The sequence below is a fragment of the Gorilla gorilla genome, chromosome 10, assembly GCF_029281585.2.
Source record: "Gorilla gorilla gorilla isolate KB3781 chromosome 10, NHGRI_mGorGor1-v2.1_pri, whole genome shotgun sequence".
NCBI classification, from domain to species: Eukaryota; Metazoa; Chordata; class Mammalia; order Primates; family Hominidae; genus Gorilla; species Gorilla gorilla.
The window spans coordinates 95,361,216-95,384,962 of record NC_073234.2 but is presented as its reverse complement, the minus strand read 5'-3'; the positions used below and the strand labels follow the sequence as shown (position 1 = coordinate 95,384,962).

The window sequence follows — 23,747 nt, the reverse complement described above, 5'->3', positions numbered from 1 at the left end:
CCCAGTTGTTTATATCACATGACCTCCTTCCTCCTTGGCTATAAGCTGATTGGATTGCAGGTGGACATGTGCCCCTTTTACTAGTCCCATCAGATCCACTCACTTGTGAACTTGAACTAAGAATCGCAGTACTGAGAGTCAGCAAAAGCTAAAAAGATACTGACATGTCAGGAACTAGGGTGGTCATTTGGGTGTAATCATGCTGATGAGGAAGCAGAAAGAATCAGACTTCAGACAGAAGAAAACAAAGTAACAAACATTCAGAAACAATTAGAAACATGAGGCCATGTGACAAGTAAAAGCAAAAACAAGAACAAGAACATAAGAGAGAACAAATACTCCCTAATTGTTGACAACTTTCCATTTTTTCATGAAGTACATACACATTTTCTGACCCTAAATCCTTTTTAATAGCTGAGAGTCTTTTTAATAAACTCATCTTGGTTTAAGCTAGATTGATTGGACTTTTATGTCTTACAACCAAAAAAATCCCTGACTATGATCTTTCTTACTCTCTTACCTTCTTCGTATTTTTTTTTTCTTTTCCTCTGTGGATTTCCCTGCCCCAAAAGATAATGCCATCTGGATATTTTCTCTTAATCTCTGAATCATGCCCAGAAATTTTATGGCATATAATCAATAAATATTGATAGACTTTTATAGCATAGAACACAAATAAGAGGATCAATTGCATAAGGCAATATACGAGCTTTCATTTTTTCCAGTGCTAAATTTGAGGCACTACACCAGGGACTCTACAATCATTGTCTCTTTTCTTATAGCAGTCATCCAAAGTGAGAGGTATTTGTCCCTTTTATAGAAGAGAAAATAGTAGTCTTAGAACTTTATAGAATAATACTGATTAAAGACACATGGCTAACAAACTGAAGATTCGGGGTTGTAACCCCAGTTTATCTGGTTCACAAACTCTCTAGTATACAAAGTCCATATATTTCAATATCAAGTCCATATATTTCAATATAATTCATTTTATAATACAATATAAACGCTCTTAGAGAAGCCAAGTCTCCTAGTGCATCTCTCTCTCTCTCTCTCTCACACACACACACACACACAAATGAGCAAGAAATGGCAAAAACGAGAAGGCTTCATCCTTCACAAGTGCCGCTGGAGCCAAGAGGCAATGTCGCAACACAACAACAAGAATTATGGAGTGAATGAGTTCTGTGCAGTAAAGGAGATAATGGGTATCTCTTTGCTCTCACCTCTATGCTAAAGCAGAGTATGAAACTTTCTCCCACATCATTAACATGTCAGAGAACTTGCAGGACAAGGAGGCTGGGCAGGGAGAAATGCACCTCAGCCATCCCTGGGGAGAGGACAACAATAACAGGCATTTTACAGAGCCTGTCTACTCTGAAAGCTCCATGAGAGCAGGAACCCTGTACTTTAGCACCTGGCACATATGAGGAGTTCAATAAATACTGGTGAATGAATAAACTCCAACTCTCTAAGTTTCAGCAACTGCACAAATTCTGACAATCCTAAATGGGAAGAAAGCTGGAAACATACAATTGATGCTGATTACAATTGAAAGGATGGAATCTAAGCAAGTTCTGATGGAAATACTGATAATCCTCTGTGGGTGGGAAGGAGGTGGAGATACTCCTGACAATGCAAAGTAACCACTCAGACACAAACAAGAATGGAAGGTGAATTCGCACAGAACATAGAGGAGAGTCAGCAAATGCCAAAGAATCAGTGGAATACATTTAAAAAGGAAAGACAAAAAATCATACACTTCTTTTTTTTAATCTGAGAGCATGTACTGTTTATTAACTGACCAGATTAGAAAAATAATCATGGAAGACACCTTAGTTCATTCTAATAAGCCTGTTGATCTGGTCCTCCCTGTTGCCAGCATCTCCACCTTTTACAAAATGGGTGGTCTTTTTCTTCATTCCACATTGTGGAGAGGATAATTTGAAGGGCCACAGGATGTTATTTGCTTCTTTGAAGCATTTTCCAACAGTATAGATCTCATGAAGCAGATCCACCATGCAAATGATGCCATATTTACCAAGAGATCCAGCAATCAAAGTGTTATCTGTCACAGCAATTTACTTCTTATCGATTTTGCCATAATCACACTTGTAGACAAGTTCATTTACTGACTTCGGATTTGGGTACCCCCATGCAATATATGGCTCTACAATCTTCAGCATGTTAAATGAAGCTTTGTTGATCTTCACAAGGGTTCCATTGAAGATTTGATGAAGGCGAAGAAGCTGCAACACCTTTTGGACCTTTGGGCTCACGCCATTGATACCTCTGACCCTGATGACAAATGCCAATTTGTGTTCTGCAGGTACATAGAAGCTGCCAGCTTTTCTTGCCATCCGAGCCATTCGAATTTCAATTCTGTACATCTGCCTGTATGCCTTATGACAACGCTTCGCTTTTTCATAAATAAGCTTCCTCCTTGCCTTTCAAAGCATCTTTTGGGCAAAATTCTTTCTCAGGCGCTTGATCTTCAGCTCTGCAAAATTCCTACACTTTTTCTTAAAGGTTTCTGGCACACCCTCCATGGTTCTAGCTGGAAAAGATGCAAAAATCAATACATTTCACTTAGTGACACGTCCGTAAGGATTTTGCCAATATTCTAGTGGGAAGGATTGGAAGTTAATCCCGTGAATACACAGAATATCACATAATAATGATGATAATAATATTACTGTAAGTAAATTTTGTTGAGGACTTACTAAAATATTTCAAGTAAATCCATTCATTCAAACTTTGAATCCTGAAAATAACCCTATTGGGTGGCTACTATTATTATTCCCATTTTTTGCAGATAAACAGAAATTCAAAGAGACAAAGCAATTTCCTTAAGGTGAAAAGACTAGTAAGTGAGAAAACCAAGTTTCTAGCTCAAGCTCTATGACTTCAGGGTCCATGTTCACAATCACTGTACTACACCACTCTTAGTCTATATAAACTGTACATAATCTGTTCTTAAGTGTAGTTGCATCTGTTTTTAATCCATTACATTTTTCTTATAAAGATCTGAGTTTAAAATAAGGAATCTCTTTCAGTTGTTGCTATATATCAAATCCGGATCCAGTAGGTCACACTTTACAGTTGTATATCAACTTAGTAGCCAGAACTTCCATCCATTCCTTACCTTTAACTACTAAAAACTTGTCTCTCATCTATAACTACAGAGCCTGAATATAAACCAGAGGCAAGAATTTATTGTCTTTGAAGTCATTACCTTTAATGTGCCTTTAAAATTATTCTAGACCTGTTTCTGATCTCTCATTGTCAGTGATTACTATACTTCATTTTCAATTCATGACTATTTAAACCTTTCTAAGCTCATGAATTTTAAAAAAAATAGATACATAGCTATATAACAACCTGTCTAAGTTTTGGATCATTTTCTTGGCTTTGGCAACCAGACTTTTGGCTCATGGGCTTGAGTTAGTAGTTAAGTTCCAGTTCTACTCATTTGTCTAGTTTTGTTATAAACACCTATTTTATGTGTTTGGGAGAGGTTTTTTTTTTTTTTTTTTTTTTGGTGGTGGGGGGTTGGTTGCTTGGTTTAATTTTATTTTGCCATACTTCCTGTTCACATATGACTCATTCTCCCATTTAGGCAACACTTTAGGCAATTTAGGACAACGAATAAAAATGTCAATAGTCTTGACTTTTGAGTTTCTAAGACCTGGGATTTAGAACTTCAAAAGCAAATTTTAAAAAGGAGATCAGGAAAGAATGTCAGCAAGATGGTGGAATAAGAGGTCCCCACTGATATCCCCCCACAGTAGCAACAATTTGGAAGCCATTCATGTTCAAAAGTGCATTTGTGGGAGCTTTGGAACAAAACTAGGAGACTGCATAGCCCTGGTAGAGCTCAAGACCAAGGAAGGCTGTTTTGAGAATGCACACCCATGCCCAAGTTAGGCTCATTGACCATGGTCCTAACTACAAACTCAGAAATAGCCCCATTCCCCTTTGGCCTCAGTCCTAGCCCTACTTGGACATGCTCCTGCAACCAGCACCATCTGCCAAGGGAAAGAGGAAGAGCCATGTGTCTCCATGTCCCCAGTAATAGGCCCACCAGCTGTGTACTCAACTGCGTATCCCAAGATGGCCCTGTGGCCCTTATGCAGCCATGACCTACCACCAGTCCAGAATCATTCCTGCTCACATAGAGACCAAGAAGGAGCCACATAAAAAGCCCATGAGCCATGGACCTGACTGGAGATCCTGAAGCAGCTCTGTGACCTGGCTCCAGCCCTCCTATCAGTTCTGCCCACCCAGGAACCCAGCAATGCTCATAAATGCCCTGGCAGGAGGTACAATTACCTGAGTACCAGGTGTGAACCCTGAAATAATGCTGATACTCAGTTTCAGCCCTACTCTGCTATGGTCCTGGGGCAGTTCTGCCCAACCACAGAACTGGCAGGAGACATGCCCATCTGATCCCCCAGTAGCAGTCCCATTGACCTCAGTCTTGACTGCAGGCCTTGAAGTAGTCCTGTAACCTGGCTCCAGTCCTACTTTACTACAGTCACATAAGCAGTCCTGCCCACCCAAACATCTGCACCAGGACCCAATGAAAGCCACATACATCCACATCCCTGGTAACTGGCTCATTACCTACAGATTGAACCAAAGACCCAAAGTAGCCACATAACCCAGCTGGCTCTAGCTCAATGATGGTACCAGAGATAGTTCTGTCCCTTGGCTATTTGGCAGGAACCACCCTGCTCACACATCTAGTAACAGGCATACCAACAATGGACCCAACTGTAGACCCTGCTACAGCCATATAACTTGGCTCCAGCCACAATCAACTGAAATCCTGGAGGCAATCCCATCAGTCTGAGGACCAGGGAGGAGAAAGTCTTTAATTACTGAAACCAATCTGTAACAACAGGAAGGGGTATTGGTTCCTTCAAATGCATAAAGATTAATGCAAGACTATATGAATCATTAAGAATCAGGCAAATATGACACCATCAAATGAAATTGATAAAGCTTTAGCAATTGACACTGAGGAAATGGAAATCTAAAAACTGCCTGGAAAAAAGTCAAAACAATTGTCTTAAGGAAGCTCAATAAGCTCCTACAGAACACAGGTAGGCAACTCAACAATATCAGAAAAATAATGCCTGAACAAAATAGTAAGTTCAACAAAGACATATAAATCACACACAGAAAAAGAACCAATAGAAATCTGAACCTGAATTATACAATGAATTGAATGAAAAATGAAATAGAATGCATGAACAAGGGGTGTTATTAAGCAGAAGAAAGAACCTATGAACTCAGACAGGTCAGTTGAAATTGTACAGTCAAAGTAGAAAAAGGAAAAAAAATGAAAAGATATGGCAAAAGCCTATGGGATTTTGTGGGACATAATTGAGAGAACTATTATGTACATTATAGGAGTATAAGAAGGAGAACAGAGAGAGAAAAGAAGAGAAATGGACATGCAAGTACATGAAGCTGAAAAGTTCCCAAATAAGTTCAACCAAAAGAGGACTTCACCAAGACACATTATAATCAAACTGTCAAAAATCAGACAAATAGAAAATTATGAAAGCCAGGAAAAATAAAACCCTGAATCATCACATACAAGAGAACACCCACAAGACTGTCAGTGGATTTCTCAGCTGAAACCTTGCAAACCAGAAGAAAGTTGAACAATATATTCAGAGTGCTGAAAATAAAAATAAATAGCCAACCAAAAATACTTTACCTGGCAAAGCTGTCCCTCAGAAATAAGGGAAAGGTAAAGACTTTTCCAGGAAGGCAAAAGCTGAGGGAGTTTATCACCATTAGATTTGCATTACAAAAAAAATGCTAAAGGAATTTCTTCAAGCTGAAATGAAAAGATGCTGATTAGTAACATGAAAATTTATGAAAGTATAAAACTCACTGGCAAAGGTAAATGTATAGTCAAATTCAGAATACTCTTTAATACTGTAATGGTGATATATAAATGACTTGTAACTCTAATATGCTTAAAAGACAAAAGTATTAAAAATGTAGCTATAATATTGTGTAATTAATAGAAAATATTAAAAATATAAATTGTGACATCAAAAACATAAAATGAGGGGAGAAAACTACAGTGTAGAGTTTATGTATGCAGTCAAAGTTAAATTGTTAGCTTAAAATAAACTTTTATAATTATAAGATGTTTTATGTAAGCCTTGTGGTAACCATAAAGCAGAAGCCTACAGTAAATACACAAGATAAAAAGAAAGGAATCAAAACATGCCACTACAAAAAAAAAAAAAAAAAACAACAACAAAAAAAAAAACATCAAATCACAAAGGAAGACCAAAAGAGAGGAAGGAAGGAACAAAGGAACTCCAAAACAGCCAGAAAATAATTAGCAAATGTTAAAAGTAAGGCTTTATGTATCAATCATTACTTTAAATATAAATTGATTAAATTCTTCAAAAGATGAAGTGATTGAGTGGATTTAAAAAAAAGATTCAATTATATGCTGCCTACAAGAAACTCACTTTACCTTTAAGAATACACATAGGCTGAAAAGGAAGGGATGAAAGAAGATATTTCATGCAAATGGAAAGCAAAAAAGTGCAGGGGTAGCTATTCTTACATCAGACAAAATCAAAATTGTAAAAAGCAAAAATGAAGGTCATTATATGATAATAAAAAGATCAATTCATGAAAGGATATAACAACTGTAAATATATAAGAACCTGACTACAGAGCCTCTAAACATATAAAGCAAATATTAACAGATCTGAAGGGAGAAATAGACAGTAATACAACAGTAATAGGGGACTTCAATATCCAACTTTCAACAATGGATGAATTATGGAGACAGAAAATTAATATGGAAACATTAGATTTAAACTATACTTAAGACTAAATGGATCTAAGAGACATATACAGAATATTTTATCTAACAGCATCATAATACACATTATTCTCAAGTACAAACAAAATATTCTTTAGGTTAAATTCTATATTAGGCCATAAAACAAGACTTAATAGACTTAAAAATATTGAAATCATATCAAGTATCTTTTCTGAACACAATGCTATGAAACTAGAACTCAATAACAGGAGGAAAGTTAGAAAATCCACAAATAGAGGTTGAGTACCCTTTATCCAAAAATGCTTGGGACTAAAAGTGTTTCAGATCTCAGATTTTTTCAGATTTTGTGATATTTGCATTATACTTACCAAGTAAACATCCCTAATCTGAAAACTGAACACAAAATGCTCCAATGAGTATTTCCTTTGAGCCTCATGTTGGTGCTCAAAAAGTTTCAGATTTTTGAGCACTTCATATTTTGGGTTTTTGGATTAGGAATACTCTACCTTTATGTGGAAATTAAACAATGTGCTCTTGAACAACCAATGAATCAAAGAAGAAATTAAAAGGTAAATAAAAATACTTTGATACAAATGAAAATGGAAACACAAAATACAAAATTTATGGAAGGCAGCAAAAGCAGTTCCAATAGGTAATTTTATAGTGATAATGTCCAATATTAAGAAAAAAGAAAGATCTCAAATAAATAACCCAATTTTACACCACAAAATACTAGAAAAAGAACAAAGTTAGCAAAAGGAAATTGAATAACAAAATTCAGAACATAAATAAATGACATAGAAACTAAAAAATAAAAATAGAAAAGGTCAACAAAACTAAGTTGGTTTTTTAAAAAGATAAAATCAAAATTATCTAGACTGACTAAGATAAAAAGAAATAAGAGACTCAAATACATAAAATCAGAAGTGAAGGAGGAGACTACAACTGATACCACAGAAACACAGAAATACAAAGAATCCTAAGAAAACACTATGAACGAAAATGCCAACAAACTGAATAACCTAGAAGAAATGGATACGTTTCTGGACACATACAACTGACCAAGAACATACAACCAACCAAGACTGAATTATGAAGAAATAGAAAATCTGAACAGAAAAATAATTAGTAAGAAAATTGAATTAGCAATAAAAAGTCTCCCATCAAAGAAAAGCTGGCTTCATGGTTTAATTCTACCAAATATTTAAAGAAGAACTAATAACAATCCTTCTCACACTCTTCAAAAAATTAAAGAAAAGAGCATACTTCCAAACTAATTTTATAAGGCCAGCATTACCCTGATACTAAAGACAGATAAGGTCACTACAGGAAAAGAAAATTATAGACCAATATCCCTGATAAACACAGGTGCAAAAATCCTCAACAACATACTAACAAACCAAATTCAACAGCACATTGAAAGGACAATACACCATGACCAAGTTGGATTTATCCCTCGGATGCAAGGATGATTCAACACACACAAATCAATACATATAATAACTCACATTAACGAAATGAAGGATAAAAATCATATGACCATCTCAATAGATGCATAAAAAGCATTTGACAAAATTCTTTCATGATAAAACCCTCAGTAAATTAAGTATAAGCTATGGTATGAATAACTATGTTTCCCCCAAATTCATTTATTGAAATCCTAACCCTCAAGGTGATAGTATTAGGAGGTGGGGCCTTTGGGAGGTAGTTAAATCACTAGGACAGAGCCTTCATGAATGGAATTAGTGCCCTTATAAAAGAGATCCAGAGAGATACTTACCCTTTCTGCTATGTGAAGATACAATGAGAAGTTGCCACCTATGAGCCAGAAAGCAAATCCTCACCATATACCAAATATGCCAGGGCCTTTATCTTGAACTTTCCAACCTCCATAGCTGTGAAAACTAACTGTTCATTGTTGATAAGCTACCCAGTTCATATTTTGTGATAGCAGCTCAAAAGGACTAAGATAGTATAAAAGGAAGGTACCACAAAATAACAAAGGCCATGTGTGAAAAGTTCACAGTTAACAAAATGCTCAACAGTGAAAAACTAAAAGCTTCCCTTTAATGTTAGGAACAAGACCAGGATACTCACTCTCACCACTTCCACTACATAGTACTGCAAGTCCTAGCCAGAGCAATTGGGCAAGAAAAAGAAATAAAAGCCATCCAAAGGAGAAAGGAAGAAGTAAAATGGTCTCTGTTTACAGAAGACATCCTGCAACTTTACTGAAATTGTCTATTCTAACAGAGAAACCTAAAGACTCCACCATAAAACTGTTAGAACTAATAAACAAATTCAGTAAAGTTGCAAGACACAAAATCAACATACAAAAATCAGTAGCATTTCTATACACTAACAACAAACTATCCAAAAAAGAAATTAAGAAAACAATCTCATTCACAAGAACATCAAAAAGAATAAAATACTTAGGATAAACTTAACCAAGGATATGAAAAATCTGTACACCAACACCTATAAAACATGAAAGAAATGTGAAAAGACACAAATAAATGGAAAGATATCCCATGTTCTTGAATTGCAATAATTAATATTGTCAAAATGTTCATACAACCCAAAGCAATCTACATATTCACTGTAATTCCTATCAAAATTCCAATAGCATTTTCTGCAGAAATAGAAAATATAATCCTACAATTTGTATAAAACCATAAAAGATTCTGACTAGCTAAAAACATCTCGAGCAAGAAAACACAGCTGGAGGCATCATATTTCTGATTTCAAATTATATCTTAAAGTTATAATATTCATAAAAGTATGACACTGTCACAAAAACAGTACTCAACATCACCAATCATCAGGAAAATGCAAATCAAAACTACAATGAGACAACATCTCACACCTTGGTGGTTATCGCAAAAACAAAAGATAAGTGATAGAGGTGATGTGGACAAAGAGGACATGTACGCTATTGGTGAGACTATAAATTGGTACAGCCATTGATGAAAACATGCAGAGGTTCTCAAAAAATTAAAAATAGAACTACCATATGATCCAGCCATCCCGCTTCCTGGTATGTATTCAAAGGAAGTAAAATCATCTCAAAGAGCTATCTGCACTCCGATGTTCATTCATTGTAGCATTATTCACAATAGCCAAGATACGGAAACAACCTAAGTGTCTATCAATGGATGACTAAGAATAGATAAAGATAATGTTGCATCATATATACAATCATATAATATGTAGAATATTTTTCAGCTTTTAAAAAGAAGAAAATTCTGCCATTTACAACAACATGAGTGAACCTGGACGAAATTACGGACATTTTGCTAAATGAAATAAACCAGACACAGAACAGCAAATACTGTATGATCTCATTTATATATGGAATCTAAAAAAAAAGTTGAACTCACAGAAACAGAGAGTAGACAAGGCAGTCATAAAACGAATAGGTTCTGGAGACCTAATGTACAGCATAGTGACTATAGTTAATAATAATGTATTATATACTTGAAATTTGCTTAGAGTATATAGATATTAAGTGTTCTGCACAGGGGGGAAGGTAACTATGTAAGGTAATACATATATGAATTAATTTGATTGTGGTAGTCATTTTATAACATTATATAATACAATTTTTATCTGACAATCATACCTTAATAAAGCTGGGGTAGAGGACAATAACTGAAGGCATTAATAAATGCTACTAACAATATCTTTAGGAGCTCCTATTATTAGCTGGGCAGTGTTTATGGCTCTCAATGGAAATCATATCTGAGAATAGTAATGGCTGGGGGAAAGAGACTCAGAAAATGCAAGAAAAGGACTTGAACTCTGGGCCTCTAGAGGAGTTGTATACCCTGACATTACCCAAAACGAAGGAGAAATGGAAGGAGAGTAGGAGAAATGGAGAATGAGGGTGGTGGAGTTCCCTTTCTCAGATAACAATTGTGAAAATAAGGTCTAAGCTTCTGGGGCTCAGTGAAGTCCAGGATCTGTGGAGTCATATTGGCTGCAGGGTACATATATGCAGACAGATAAGACAGCTCATAGAGACCCTATAGCCCTTAATGGGGGAGACTAGCAACAAAACATTTCTCCTTCTCTAAAGACCAAGATGTAGTTCAGCAGCAACTTGCAAGGATTGATAAACAAGAACCAGATAGATAATGTCCCTCTCAGTACACTCCTGAATGAATTCGTCAAAAAAATTGAGGCCAGATGTAAAAGCCTCAGATCTCCTTCACGCCACTCACTTGATAGTATATAAAAGGTGCTTGAAATTGGCCATAAGCTTGGAAAAAGGGATGGTGAAATCCTGAGTTGACTAAGAGCACATTTCATCACTTTGTGCAACAGGTGCTCAAAATGGATATTAATTTCAATCATAGAAATGTCACATACAAGTTTATGTTTCTTACATGTACACATTTGTGAACTGATTGTGCTATAACTTAGCTCTTCAATTCCTGCCTTTGTGAACTGTGATTACTTTGGGACATTGTTCTTTCCACCTAACTCCTGGGTTTCACTGCTTGCCTGATGTGTCATCTTGTCTTACTGAAGGACGACCCCATCGGATTCTAGACTTCTGATGTGTGGATTAGAAACATGAATTTAGTGTGTGTGTTTGAATGTAATTCCAACTATAGGTAATTTTCTGGCTTTTGATAATCCAGTCTTCCCCCACAGCCTTTAGCAAGGCCATCCTAACCCCCTGAGCCTGCTCTAGACATACCCCACATTCTGATTCTATCTTATGTGTAGTAAGATGAGATCACCCTCTCCAGAATGCTGCCTTAATCGGGCTTCCTCCTGCCATACGTCCACAAAAATAAATCTTAAAAAAAAGAAAAAGTCTTCATCTTGCTAAAGATTCTGACTTATATAACCAAAGAAAACTTTAACATCTGTATATTTTCCTTTCTATACCTTTAAAATGCAAATAATGGCTACCCCTCCATGATGCCAAAATATGCAAATATTTTTAATGTTTTGCAGTTAAATAAAAGCCAATTTCCTCCTACTTTTTTCGTCAGGACATCTTCTTAATATTAAAGCTAGTATAGGATAGGTGGACATTTTTTGACACCAGATTATCAGAAAGACTCACATATTTCAGATCAAAAGTATTGATTGGTTTCTCTTGGGATTGTGATAAAGCAGTGAAAAGTTTTTCTATATCAGTGGTCTGAAAAATCTGGCTTCCTGACCTCTTCATCCTAACATTCTCAATGAAAATCATACTGGGATTTGTATCCAGGTAAAACAAAGCAAAAAGCCTAACTAAAAGTGCATAGATTTCCCCTATGACAGTTCATTTTCTTCCCAATAGAGATCTCCTGGCTCTGGGAAAAGGTAAAGCATTATTGTGTCTTATATTAGTTTGGTAGAGCTTCTATAACAAAATACTACAGGCTGGGTGGCTTAAACAACAATTTATTTTCTCAGAGTTCTGGAGTCAAGAAGTCCAAGATTAAGGTGTCAGCAGGTTTGTTTTCTTCTGAGGCCTCTCTCCTTGGCTTGCAGATGGCCGCCTTCTCCCATTTCCTCACATGGATTTTTCTCTGTGCACACACATTCCTAGTGTTTCCTTGTGTTCCAAATTTCCTCTTCTTATAAGGACACCAGTCACATTGAATTAGGACCCACCCTAGAAGCCTCATTTTAACTTAATCACCTCTTCAAAGGCCTTATCTTCAAATACAGTAAAATTCTAAGGTACTAGGGCTTAAGGCTTCAACATATGAATTTGAGAGGAACACAGTTTAGCCTATAATACTTGTCTTTTCTAAAATTAGACTAAGAGCAATAATCATGAAAAAACATAGTCTTTTAAGAAACAGATTCTTCTAGGGTTGATAAAGTATTTTAGGAAGCTGTACAGAATTGTTTAGATTAATGATTTCCTATAGAATACACAGAAACATTATTTCATGTTATCTAAACTATAAGAGTCTGTGCAGCCTCCTAAGAACTCTTAGAACCACAGAATGCTTTGTATCTTGGGAACATCTGTATCATTTAAAATCATGTTTACTTTGATCATTCTGTTATAGAATCCAGTATGCACTTTATAATATAAACTCTCCTTAGACTTATTTTGTTTCTCAAGCTAATTTTATATCCTTTCATTCACTTTTGCCCTGGGCTCCAATTCCTAGGAGTGAAAACTACTTATTTTAAAATGTGTACAGTCTTCCTGGGGATTATTAAAGTTTCATTGGTAGAAAATGTATCCTTTCAGATTCTCTGCTTGCTTGTCAATTCACGATTTCTTCAAAGCCAAATTCTTGTTGCTGACCTCACTCCAATGAAGGTCTGCCTCAGGAAGAGATTCCATGTATTTAGCGAGGTCAGGACCAGACCGTGGCATCCACATTCACCTCTCTACACTTTAGAACAATGTATTGGTGCCACAGGGCACCAGTAAAACCAAATCTTAGTTAGACAACAGATTCATTTCTGTGTGAAACCATTCACCGGAGAGTAACATTTCACTTTTTTCTCCTTCAGAAATTTTTTTCTCAATGCTTCTGATAGAAAATCAGCTAAATCATTATTTTTAAAATTCTTACTGCCCCGTTCTGTGCTTCATGCTATTAAATTATTGTAATTACTTCAGATTACATACTGACATTGCACACAAAATCCATATACTGAAGGCAAAGTTGTTTAAAACACAAATAGATAAAAGATTTACCAGGCATCTGACTTTCCACATAGTGAATGGAAACTTTGCTTTGTAATTCTCGGAAGCCCCTATATTTTTCATAAATGACTTAACAAATTTAATTAACTTTTTTCCTTGTTAGCCATCTGTCAGAAGAGAGGACTTTGGGGATATAACATTAATATATTTAGGCATTGACAAAACTGCTGCAGGGAACAATACTGTACATATTTAAGGCCAGTATCCAAATATTCTGGAAAGCTGAACCACATAAATATAGAACAGCCTCACACTTTACACCAGTCACTACATAGTTGGGAAACTATGCATCAGTTAAACAAAGAAATCAAACACATAGGGCCTGCTACATTTAAATATTTAAGTGCAATATTTTAAACAAATCCTATCATTGTAGTCCACAGGATTTCCAAGGCAAAAAGTAGTCTGAGCTTTTTATAAAACACCTTTTTTTTCCTTGAGAGTTTGAACTTCACACAATAATGCTTTTCATTTCTGTACTTTCTCCAAATGTTTCTGACTTCTTAGAGGCTACATTGTTTTGGAAGAATAAACTGTGGATTTTCCAAAGAGACTCTCTCTCTCCCACTCAGCTGCCCTGAGGGAGTTAGAGCCTCTGCACAAAACTTATTTTAATTTCCTTCCCCAAAAATGATCAAATAAGGATTGTTTCCCCACCAACATTTCTAGGGCAGGAGGCTCTGACAAGTGCAACCTGTATCACCACAAATATCTTCTTCTCTGTCCTGCTCTGGCATGCCCAAAGAAAAAGATAATTTAACACAACCAACCATGCTAGAATCAGGACTCCAACGATTACAAAGATACACAAGGTGAGTATACAATTATAAGTTGGAAAGTGGATACATTGAGTGTCTCTGGAATTCTGCCATTCACAATTGGGAAAGCTCAACAAAAGCTAAAGAATCAGAACAATCTCTTTTCATAATATGCTCCTGCTTGTCACCAAAATAGACATTTATTGCCTGCACGATTCTCAGCATCCTGGTTCAAATAAGGATACCGCATATTACATATTCTTTACTATTTTGGAGTTGCCATGGCAGAAAAGAGAAGAGATATTTTTGTTGATGGAATGTCTCTTAACAGAGCTCCTTATTTTGGCCTTCCTGACTTTCTGACGCAGTTTTCAGATCACTTTTAAAATACTTCCATGACTTAATTTTTTAAAATTATTTGAAGCAATCAACATTTCAGCATCCCAGAAAGAGTAAAAGATACATTATTAATTGTGTAAATGGGCAGATGATCAGGATTTATAGATACGGAGTTCAGATGAAAAGATGGATGATCTGTCAAAATTTTAATGAGCTCTTTAACTTTCAGTTCAAACTCCCCTTGTTTTTTTCTCAGCATCTCTTTCTCTTTTCCTTTCCCTTAACCTTTGTCTTCTAGGTATTCATTGCTGTATTATCATTTAAAAACAAAATTAGTGTATTAGATTGAGCTAGGTTTAAATTAGTTTACACTAATTTAAAAACAAAATTAGTGTATTAGATTGAGCTAGTGTATTAGATTGAGCTAGGTTTTTAATTAGTGACTTAAAATAACAAGTTTCCCCTTTTTGTCACACACCGAATATTCTTTGTGGGTAAGTGGGGGGCTTTGCTCTATGTTACCCTCCCTCTGGGAATCAGAGTTTTCAAGTACTGTTTATCTAGAAAGGGGCTGACACACTATGGCCTGTGGACTAAATCTGGCCTGCTGCCTGATTTTATATGACCCAAGAGCTAAAACCACTTTTTTAAAAAAATAATAATATTTTGTGGCATGTGAAAATTATATGAAATTCAAATTTCAGTGTCTCAAATGAAGTATTATTGGAACATGGCCATGCTCATTTATTAATATATTGCCTATGGCTATTTTTGCACTGCAACGGCAGAGTTGAGTAGTAGCAACTGAGACCATAGGGCATGCAAAGCCTAAAATATTTATCTTCTGGTTCTTTACAGAAGTTTGCCAGTCTTTCAGTTACAGCATGTTTAATCGCCGTGGCTGACAGTAAAAGAGAAAATGGTAAATTATACACTGGCTCTATGGGCTTCCAGAGGAAGTGACACATAGACTTCTGCTCGCTGTTCATTGTGCAAAGCAAGTCACATGACTACACTGAATTTCAGCAAAAGTGTAGGGAAATACAATCCTACCATGTACCCAGGAAAAAGCAAAAAAAAAAAAAAAAATCGATAGCACTGCTAACTATTAGAAAATCTTAATTATAGTACAAGATAAATACAATTTCTATTTTATAAATAATCAATCATTTTTTCCAGAAAAGATGGCAAATTAACAAAGCTACCATCCCTAAAACCAAACTCTGACGATGTCACAGAAATGACATAGAAATTAAGGAATCCCAGAACTTTGCACCAAAAGGTTGAGAAGATCTTAGGGAGAGAAGTTGAGGTCAAAGCCTGGTATAACTGGGGGAAGGATATTGAGAGTAAAATGGAAACCTAATGTAGAAGACTGAAAAGCAGTAACAGGGGAAGGCTGGCAGATAACTTGGTAATGATGCCCACTTATTTTCACCACACTACCCTAGGATGTCATTGCTCATCTCTTTGCAACAGTGAAACAAAGCCAGCCTAGAATCAACAGGGAGATACTAACATCAAAGTAGCAAAGGAGCTCAGGAAGAGTTAAGATGAAAAACTACAAGAACAGGCAGGTTGGAAAAGAATGCTGAAAAAAATGATAATTTTAGTAGATTAGTTTTTAAAAATTAGTAGACTTCTTTAAAAAAGGGTTGTTTTTTGTTTGTTTTGTTTTGTTGTTTTGCGTTCTTTTCCAAGATGGCAGAATAGAGGCTTTTCCAGCACACCTCACCCACTTGGAAGAAGCAAGATAGTGTACAGAGATTCATGCTTTGACGTTTTATCCAAGAAAGAACATGAGAGTTCAACAGAAAAGAGAAAGAAAGAAAGAAAGAAAGAAAGAAAGAAAGAAAGAAAGAAAGAAAGAAAGAAAGAAAGAAAGAAAGAAAGGAAAGGAAAGGAAAGGAAAGGAAAGGAAAGGAAAGGAAAGGAAAGGAAAGGAGAAAGGAAAGGAGCAAAATAGTGTACAGAGATTCACACTTTGAAATTTTATCCAAGAAAGAACAGAGAGTTCAACAGAAAAGTGAAAGATACTTGGAAAGAGAAGGTAGGCAGGCACCCCACACGGCTGGGTCCAGCTGAAAACCACAAGTGAATCCCTAATACAGGAGAGCATGAGTGAGTGTCTCTCTGTGATCCATCTTCTTAGTGAGGAATTGTGCAATCCAGGTCACAGGAGAACACCTGGACACTCCCAAGCCCTGGATCTAACTTGGGGGCAGCTAGGAGACTGTGAGAAGGAATGTCTCCAGGAAGTGTCCCACACATGTTCCCAGACCTAGGCACCAATAGAAGGATGCCATTCTTGATCTTAGCTCCTAACAAGCTGTGCAGGATCCTGCAAGCTAGAAGCAGTGGTAGCCATCTTGGCATTAGAGAGACTCGAGCTGAGGATTGGAGATCTGGGGCTTTAGCAGGGAACTGGCTCCCACAGCCAGAACTGAGAAATTAGTGTAGTATGTGCACCAGCTGCTGGCACTGGAACCAGGCTCCTATCCTTCACAGGAAAGAAGCAGGAGGAGAGTTGGTCGGTCAACACGGTTTTGACTGAGCTGTGAGTTTTACAGCCTAGGGAAGCTTCGCTGACTGGAAGCAAACCTCAGTGACTAAGTAAGTGTCCCAATTTGCTGCCACAGTGGGGATGAGGTAGTTGCCTTGCTGGGTCTGGGGCATAAGAGGAGAGAAGGTCCCACTTCACTTGCTAGGCTATGGCACTAGGGCCACTCTTTCTTCCCCATACTGAGACCTCAGCACAGCAACAGCCACTATGCTCCTCACCCAAGCATTTCTCCAGGCCACTGAGGACTGCCCCCTAACCCTGTCAGGGCTAGTGCTTATGCCCAATATTGGGGAGCCCAAGTTCAGGCCCTGTTCCAGTTCCATCTAGCTTTGCCCAGTCTCCCAAGACAGAGCACAGGACCCAGATCATTGAGCATCCCACAGCCCAACCCATCACCTGAGACACCTGAGAACTACACATGTTAACAGAGGTCAAGAATAAACCCTATTGCCACCACTGCAGCAGGCTCTTACCTGAAAGCATCATCTACTGGCCAGGAGGTTGACCCACATAGCTCATTACAATATCTGCTGATACATGTACACAATGCCCAAGAATAAAATGATGCTCTTGCAACCTATGCTACCACTATTGCCCATAAACCCTGGCCACTCTCAGGAGGTCATAAGCCTGCTCACTCATCCAGTATACCACTACTACAACTGATGTTTGAGAAAACACCAAGACTGTTTATAACCTAGGAAGTCATACAGAGTCTTCACATTGAGCACACCCAGAGGCAAAGTCAAATGGTACTAGCAAACTTACTTTATACTCATACCCTTAAGACAAAAAATAAAGTCTTGCCCCAAAGAAAGTAAATTCAAAAACAAGAAGCTACTATTTCTCCAGTCGTGCTGAAAGCAGAATAATAATATGGAAAGCATGAAAAAGCAAGGTATTATGACACCACCCCCCTCCAACCCAAGGAACACAGTAATTCTGTAGCAATGGATCCTAACAAAAAAGAAATCCTCAAACTGCCAGATTAAAAACTCAAAATAGTGAATTTTTTAAAAGCTTGAAAACCAATAGAAAGAAATCAGAAAATCAATTCAGGATATAAACCAAAGATTTATCAATGATATATATTATCTTTAAAAAGAAACTGAAGAGAAGTTCTAGAAATAAAAGAAATCATATAAGGAATTACAAAATACCTTTGAAAACTTCAAGAATAGACTAGACCAGGCAGAAGAAGGAATCTAAGAAAGTCAAGATGAAAAAAAAGAATTCTAAAATCAACAAGAGAAAAGTGTCATCACCTATAAAAGGAACCCATCAGACTAACAATGGACTTCTCAGCAGAAGTCCTACAAGCCAGAAGAGAATGGGAAGGGATTTTCAAATTGCTGGAAGAAGAAAACTGCCAATCACAAATTTTATATCCAGCAAGATTAAATGAAGGAGAAATAAAGTCTTTCCCAGACAAACAAATGATGAAGAAATTTGTCACCACTAAACCAGCCCTACAAGAAATTCTCAAAAGAATCCTAAACATGGAAACAAAAGGTCTATATTCACCATCATAAAAACATACAAAAGTATAAAACTCACTGTCATATAAAACAATTACACAGTGGAGAAATAGATAGGAATCAAATGTCAACAAACCAGAATTCCACCAAACCACAAAGACAGGCAGAGAAAAAGACAGAAACAAGTGATTTATAAAACAAGTAGATAACAATTAACAATATTTCAAAAACAGAACTTCACATAACAATATTAACCTTGAACATAAATGAATTAAATATTCCACTTAAAAGATACACATTAGCAGAATGGATAAAAAAGAAACATGATCCAACTATATGCTGCTTACAAGAAACTCACCTTATTAGTAAACACATTTAGACTGAATTAAAGGGTTGGAAAAAGATATTCCATGCAACAGAAACCAAAAGCAAGTAGGAATAATTATACTTACATTAACAACGACAACAACGAAACAGACTTTAAATCAAAAACAGTAAAAAACAGACAAAAAAAGTATTTTATATAATGACAAAAGGGTCAATTCAACAAGAGGATATAACAACCCTAAATATATATGTACCCAACAAGTGGAGCACCCAGATTCATGAAACAAATATTACTAGACCTAAAGAAAGAAATAGATAGCAATACAATAATAGGGGGAAATCTCACCATCCAACTCACAGCACCAGATGGATCATTGAGACAGAAAATCAACAAAGAAACATTGGACTTAAATTGGACTTTACACTAAATGAACTTAGCAGACACATATGGAACATTCTACCAACAACTGCAGAATATACCTTCTACTCATCAGCACATAGAATATTTGCCAGAACAGACCATACGTTAGGCCACAAAACAAGTCTCAAAAAATTTTTCAAAATCAAAATCACATCAAGTATCTTCTCAGATTACAGTGGAATAAACCTAAAAATCAATACCAAGGAGAACCTCAGAAACTATACAAAAACATGGAAATTAAACAGCGTGCCCCTAAACACTTATGGGTCAATGATGAAATTAAAACAGAAATTTAAAAATTTGTTCAAATGAATGAAAATAGAAACACAACATACCAAAACCTCTGGGATACAGTAAAAACAGTGCTAACAGAGAAGTTTACAGCATTAAATGCCTACATCAAAAATTAGAAAGATCACAAATTAACAACATAATGTCTCACCTCAAGGAAGTAGAAAAACAAGAACAAACCAAACCCAAGGCTAGCAGAAGAAAAAAACAAAGATCAGAGCAAAACTAAATCAAACAGAGACTCCAAAAACAAAAACAAAAACAAGGTATCAACAAAATGAAAAGTTTGTTTCTGAAAAGAGAAACAAAATTGATAATTGCTAGCTAGACTAAACAAAAAAAGAGAAGATTCAAATAAAAACAATCAGAAATGGAAAAGGAGACATTATAATTGATACCACAGAAATACAAAAGATCATCAGAGACTATTACAAACAACTATATGCTCACAAACTAGAAAACTTAGAGCAAACGGATAAATGTCTAGAAATGTACAACCTCCCAAGATTGAACTAGGAAGAAATATGAATTCTAAACAGACCAATAATGAGTAGTGAGATTGAATCCGCAATTTTAAAAAGTCTCCTGACCAGGCACAGTGGCTTACACCTATAATCCCAGAGCTTTGGAGGCCAAGGTGGGCAGACTGCTTTAACTCAGACATTCAAGACTAGGCTGGGCAGCATGGTGAAACCCCATCTCTACAAAAAATACAAAAATTAGCCAGGCATGCTGACATGCCCCTATAGTCTGAGCTACTTGGGGGGCTGAGGAAGGAGGATCACTTGAGCCCAGGAGGTCAAGGCTGCAGTGAGCCATGATTGTGCCACTGCACTCTAGCCTGGGCAACAGACAGAGACCCTGTCTCAAAGTAAGTAAGTAAATAAATAAATAGTCTTCTAACAATGACAACAAAAATCTCAGGACCAGATTCACAGCCAAATTATACTAAATGTACAAAGAAGAACTGGGACTAATCCTTCTGTAACTATTTCAAAAACTCAAGAAGGAAAAAATTTATCCTAACATATTCTACAAAACCAGTATCACCCTGATACCAAAATCAGACAAAGACACAATAAAAAAAAGGAAAACTACAGACCAATATCCCTGATAAACACGGAGGCAAAAATCCTCAACAAAATACTAGTAAACTGAATCTGACACCACATTAAAAACATTATATGGCCAAGTGTGGTGGCTCACACCTGTAATCCCAGCACTTTGGGAGGCCAAGGCAGGGGATCACTTGAGTCCAGGAGTTTGAGACCAGTCTGGGCCATGTAGGGCAACCCCATCTCTATAAAAAATAGAAAAATTAGCCAGGTGTGGTGGTGCATGCCTGTAGTCCCAGCTACTCGGGAGGTGGAGGTAGGAAGATCATTTAAGCCTAGGAGATGGAGGTTGTAGTGAGCCAAGATTGTGCCACTGCATTCCAGCCTGTGTGACAGACCAAGACCCTGCCTCAATCAATAAGATAATACACCATGATCAAGTAGGGATGCAAGGATGGTTTAATACATACAAATCAATAAATGTAATCCATCACTTAAATAGAATTAAGGACAAAAACCATATGATCATCTCAAAGATACGGAAACAAAGATACAGAATCAACCTAAATGTCCATCAAAGGAGGATTGGAAAAAGAAAATATGGTGTATACATATACACTATGCAATACTATTCAGCCGTTTTTTAAAAAAGAATAAAATCATATCTTTTGCAACAACATGAATGCAACTGGAGGCCATTATTTTAAGTGAAACAACTCAGAAACAGAAAAATACCACATATTCACAGTTATAAGTGGAAGCTAAATAATGTGTACACACGGACATAAAGTGTGGAATGATAGACAGATATTGGAGGCTCAAGAGTGTAAGACGCTGGGAGGGAGGTGGATGATGAGAAATTACTTAATGGATACTATACACATTATTCAGGTTATGGATACACTAAAAGCTCAGACTTCACCACTTCACTATTTGTCCATGTAACAAAATTGCACTTGTACTCCTTAAATTTATGCAAATTAAAAATAAAAATAAAAAGTGTGTAAAGGATTTGATAAATTTAACACATGTGCAGAAAAGGCTAAGAACACCAGGAATAGAACCTCATTACTTTGACAAAGACACAAAGGCTATCTACAAAATAACTAAAACAAACATTTCAATTAATAGTGAAAATTTATATAGTTTTTTTGGGATCCAGAACAAGACAAGGAACAGTGCTGTCACTGCTAGTATTCAATATAATACAGATAGTCCCCTTCTTGCAATGTTTGACTTACAATTTTTTTGACCTTATGATGGTGTGAAAGTAATATTTATTCCATAGAAACCATACTTCAAGTACCACACCATTCTATTTTTCATTTTCATTACAGTATTCAATAAAATACATGAGCTATTCAACACATTATTATAAAACAGGCTTTGTGATAGGTGATTTTTGCCCAACTGTAGCCTAATTAAGTGTTCTGAGCATGTTTTAGGTAGGCTAGGCAAGCTATTATGCTCAGTAGGTCAGGTGTATTAAATGCATTTGCAACTTACAATGGGTTTATTGAGATGTAACCCCATCATAAGTCAAGAAGCATCTGTACTGACATTCCTACGTGCAAATTAAGACAAGAAGAAATCGAAATGAAGACTATAAAAGAAGGAAGAGATTGTTAGAATGAATTAAAAAGCAACATCCAGCTATATGCTGCCTACAAAAGACAACCTGAAATCTATATACACAGGATGAAAGCAATTGGATAGAAAAAGATATGCCATGTATCTAGTAAGCATAAGAAGACTAAAAGGTCATATTAATATCTGTTTGAATAGACTTCAAGATAAAGACCATTACCAGAAATAGAGATCATAATTATTAAAAGCTCAATTTGTCAGTAATACATTATAATCATAAATGTATGTGGACCTAATAACAGAGTTTCAAAATTCATGATACAAAAATTGACAAAATTGAGTGGAAATGTAAACAAACCATAATTGGAGATTTTAACAATCCTCTCTCAGCAATTGCTATAACAATTACATGAACTCAGCAAAAATGTAGAATTGAAAAACAGTATCAACCTACATGACGTGAAGATATTTATAGAACGCTACACCCAGAAAGAGCAGAAAACACGATCTTTTCAAGAGCACATGGAATATTGACTAAGATAGAGCATACCGTGGGCTCTTAAAACAAGTATTAATAAATATCAAATAAACATAAAGGATTGAAATCCTGACCTGAGTTTGTTCTCTGATCATAATGGAAGTAATTTATCATTTGATAAATTACAATAAAATATTTAAAATACCTACAATATTTAGAAATTAAATAGCATACATTTAAATAACTTATGTGTCAAAGGAGAAATCACAAGGGAAATTAGAAAACATCTCAAAAATAATGACAATTATAATACATCTCAAAAGTAGAATTTTAAGATGAACATCTAGGAAAATATATCAAAATTTATACTTAGAGGAAAATTTACAGCTTTAAATTCTTATATTAAAAAATAAAGTATAAAATCACCTTAGGAAACTATGAAAAGAAGTGCAAAAGAAAAGCCAAAAAAGTAAAAGAAGAAAATAGATGAGATCAATGAAATAGAAAACAATAGAGAAAATTAATGAAGCCTGAAATGAATTATTTGTAAAGACTGACAAATTGATAAACTCATAGTTAGACTCATCAGGAATTACAGAAAAATGACACAAATTATAAATATTAGAAAATAAAACAAGTATATCACTACAAATTCTATAGATATTAAAAGAATAATAAGAAATGTTATGAGCAATTTTATGTCAATAAATTGAATAAATGAGATGGGCAAATCTCTTCTAAAATACATCTTAGCAATACCGACACAAGATGAAATAATAAATCTGAATAATCTTATATATATTGAAGAGATTAAATTCATTTCAATAAACCATCCCACAAAGAAAGCCTCAGCTTTACTAGTGAATTCTACCAAATATATGAAAATGAAGAAAAAAAAAAAGAAAACCTTGCAGAATCTCGAAATCGTTGAGATCAAGTAAT

The 23,747-nt window shown here is 35.8% G+C and overlaps 1 protein-coding gene and 1 pseudogene across 1 annotated transcript in view; both read right to left on the bottom strand.

Annotated features, from left to right (window-relative positions):
- Positions 1-546: 546 nt before the first annotated feature.
- Positions 547-23,747, bottom strand: part of LOC129525654 (T-box transcription factor TBX1-like) — a 37,540-nt gene continuing 14,339 nt past the window's right edge. Inside the window, exon 2 of the mRNA XM_055356990.1 lies at positions 547-2,557. The gene's annotated coding sequence lies outside the window, so the exon portion shown is untranslated. The remainder of the gene's footprint in view (positions 2,558-23,747) is intronic.
- LOC101140095 (large ribosomal subunit protein uL30-like) lies at positions 1,836-2,550 on the bottom strand (annotated as a pseudogene).